Source organism: Panonychus citri, unplaced genomic scaffold (genome assembly GCF_014898815.1).
Source record: "Panonychus citri isolate SS breed McGregor unplaced genomic scaffold, ASM1489881v1 Contig00138, whole genome shotgun sequence".
NCBI lineage: Eukaryota > Metazoa > Arthropoda > Arachnida > Trombidiformes > Tetranychidae > Panonychus > Panonychus citri.
Genome location: NW_026515543.1, coordinates 2,163,473 through 2,167,079, shown reverse-complemented (window position 1 = coordinate 2,167,079; position 3,607 = coordinate 2,163,473).

Here is a 3,607-nt window from a genome sequence, read left to right as displayed (position 1 = left end):
AAGTTCACAAATCGAACAGAATTTTGAAATTAATTAGTGGATAAAAACACAAAGAAACTCAGGGTGTGGCACTTTTTAGTCTGTTGTCAGACCAAAATTTTAATTAACACATAACTTAAGTTAACAAAAATTGTTTTCACAAATGATGATCACGAACTCCACGTATAAAGAGGAAGATCACAAAATTTCACTAATAATTAAAATAACTAAATGAAGCACAAGTTCTGGAGGCTTTCAATTGAAAGCTCTCGGTGGGACCTCCATTTTGTCACAAAAATAATATTGAAAGAAAACAAATGAAGAGAAAAAGGTAAAAGATGAATATGATGAGAGAGAGAAACACATATACAATAATTTATTTTAAAACAAATTCTTTAATTAACACCGAAATCGTAATACACAAAACAGAAATTAACTGAAACCAAACTCTAGACGTAAACTCTTGTTGGTCTATTCTCACTCTGACCTCTCTTTCTTTCTTACTCTCTTTTATCCTCAAACCAGACAAAGGAAGGGGGGAACATGCACTTAAGGTCACGGCAGATGGTTACTCTGAGAAAGGTCATAACTTAGGGTTAGGTCTGACAGTCAGGAGGACATAATCTTTATCTCGATTCCGATAATCCACTATTTATCTTTTTCTCAGAATATTTAGATTTAATCAATAACTTTAATGCCTTTTCCCAGGCCTTACAATATTTATGATAACAAATATGTTAAACTAACTGTTGGTTGAAATAACTTTTAGTTAACCTTTGTTCACTTTGTAATTATTTTTATTTTTCTATGTTGTTGTTATTGGGATGAGATCCCTAAGAAAACTATCTTAAAATACATTTTGTTTTCTTCATCATCATCATTATCTTCATCCTCATCTTCATCTGCATCTTTATTTGGATGTGTTTGGTTGCAACATTTCCCCGGCGTTATGGTGACCAGTCCACTGGTTAAATCCAATTTGTTCGGTGTTTTCTTTGGACGTGGACCTTGTACCGTCTTACTGTCATAACTTGATTGCAGTTTTCGTCTGGATATTGTACCATTAACTTTCGAAATGCGTTGAATGAAATGGGCCCTCTATATGGTAGATATTTCGAATCGAAGGATAAACCACATCTTGCGGGACACTCGGAATTGTTCCTATTCCTATAATCTACAAGGCAAGGGTTACAGAACATCACTTCACAATTGGATTCTTGTTTGTGTACAGAGGTGGTTTCTGCTAAATTTTGACAAATAATACATTCGTAGTCTCTGACTGCATTTACGTCTAAAAATAAAAAAGAGGTCAACTTAAAAGGGTTTACAGGGGGTTCAGGTATAGAATAAGATTAAATTTGTGGTTCAGGTTCGATAATTTGCATTTCGTAATCTTAATATTGAGAGGAGATTAGAGCTTCAAGTGGATCGCCGGTTTAAATAAAGTTTCACTAAACGGTAAGATTTCAAAAAATATTTTCTATTTCCGTTTTTATTATAATGAAAGCAAGACAATTGTTAATATATTAAGAATTCAGAAGGGCGTTAATAACATGTGTCTCACAGTTGTGAGACTGTAAAATTAACTTATGCGTTTCTCACGGTTGTGAGACTCCAAAATTATCAGATGCTAGTCTTATATCTAAATTTAATCTTATTTTTTCAGATAAATATTAAGAAACATGATGTTTGAATGGCCTGATCCCGGACCTACTCGTGTTAATCTCTTCATGGACTTTTACAACGAGCTGGCTCCTTCAATTATTGGCAGCTGTTGGCCAGAACTCGCATTTCTCTTCTCAACGGAATATTTAAAAGAAAGGCCAATGGTCTGTGTATGTCATACAGCCAAAATTCAGAATTGGCAAAAATTGGTCACATTAGTCTCGCCGCACACGCCTTACAATAAAACTGTTCGCCCAGACTGTTTTTTTGTATAACGAGGCATGAACAAGTGGTGGGTTATCATTCTACAGGGCATTTCAGCTACTTTGTTGGTTTTCTTTTCACGATTTCTCAAAAACTACTTGACCGATAGGGTCAATATTTCAAGGTCAAGGTCATAAAGATTATTCGTGAAAGAACGCTTTTGAAGGTCATTTGAATAACTTTTTAAAAACTAGAAATTTTTTTAAGCCTACCTGTGATGTTTTATCATTCCTGTCCGAAATTTTTCGCCAAGTGTGAATTGATTAATTTTCGGTGTAAATATCAGTCCTAATACTACCTATGATAATCTCTAATGATCATGAGTCGCACTCATACTTTGGTCTATTAACCCTATTTATCATGTAATGTCCATAGAGAAAGAAAATGTCTATAAAATTTTTCGCCAGTGTGAATTGATTAATTTTCGATGTAAATATCAGTCCTAATACTACCTATGATAATCTCTAATGATCATGAGTCGCACTCATACTTTGGTCTATTAACCCTATTTATCATGTAATGTCCATAGAGAAAAAATGTCTATAAAATTTTTCCAAGTGTGAATTGATTAATTTTCGATGTAAATATCAGTCCTAATACTACCTATGATAATCTCTAATGATCATGAGTCGCACTCATACTTTGGTCTATTAACCCTATTTATCATGTAATGTCCATAGAGAAAGAAAATGTCTATAAAAATTTTTCGCCAAGTGTGAATTGATTAATTTTCGATGTAAATATCAGTCCTAATACTACCTATGATAATCTCTAATGATCATGAGTCGCACTCATACTTTGGTCTATTAACCCTATTTATCATGTAATGTCCATAGAAAGAAAATGTCTATAAAATTTTTCGCCAAGTGTGAATTGATTAATTTTCGATGTAAATATCATGAGTCGCACTCATACTTTGGTCTATTAACCCTATTTATCATGTAATGTCCATAGAGAAAGAAAATGTCTATAAAAATTTTTCGCCAAGTGTGAATTGATTAATTTTCGATGTAATAATGTTATCAATCGGTCTGACGATAAGGCAATCACTTGGGACGAATTTGTGAAAATCTTTAAAGAGACTTTTTTTCCCTCTTCTTACGATGACTTCGTAATTGAACAACTCAACAATCGAAAACAGGAGTACTATGAACCTGTTACTCGATATATTATCGATGTTAAAGACTTGTGTTTAAAATTAAATAGTAAAATGGAAGAGTCTGAGGTACTTCGACACTTATTTAAAGGTGTCAGACCCACCTTAAAATCATCTCTTTATGCCGCTAAACCTAAGACAGTTCATGAATTCCGTGAACATGCTAAGAACTTGGAAAAGGGTGATCAGACCGTTAATTCCTCAGAGGAAATCACCGAATTAAGAAAATTAATTCAAGAATTGATCATTAAAAGTGATGAGAAAAACCCTCAGACCCTCAACGAAAATGCATAACACTAGTGGATAATATGGGTGAAATCAGACTCATATGTGTTTACGGATGCATGGATTGATAACAGACCAGTGAAGTGTATTATTGACTCTGGGTCAGCAGTTTCAATCGCCAAGATTTCATCAATCGAAAAGCCACAATTGATTCGACAGTATGAAGGACCCCGTGTTTTATCAGCTAGTGGTCACCAACTCCCGATTCTTGGAAGAACCCGAAGTTTAATTAAAGTTTCTGGAGTACCAATGTCAGTT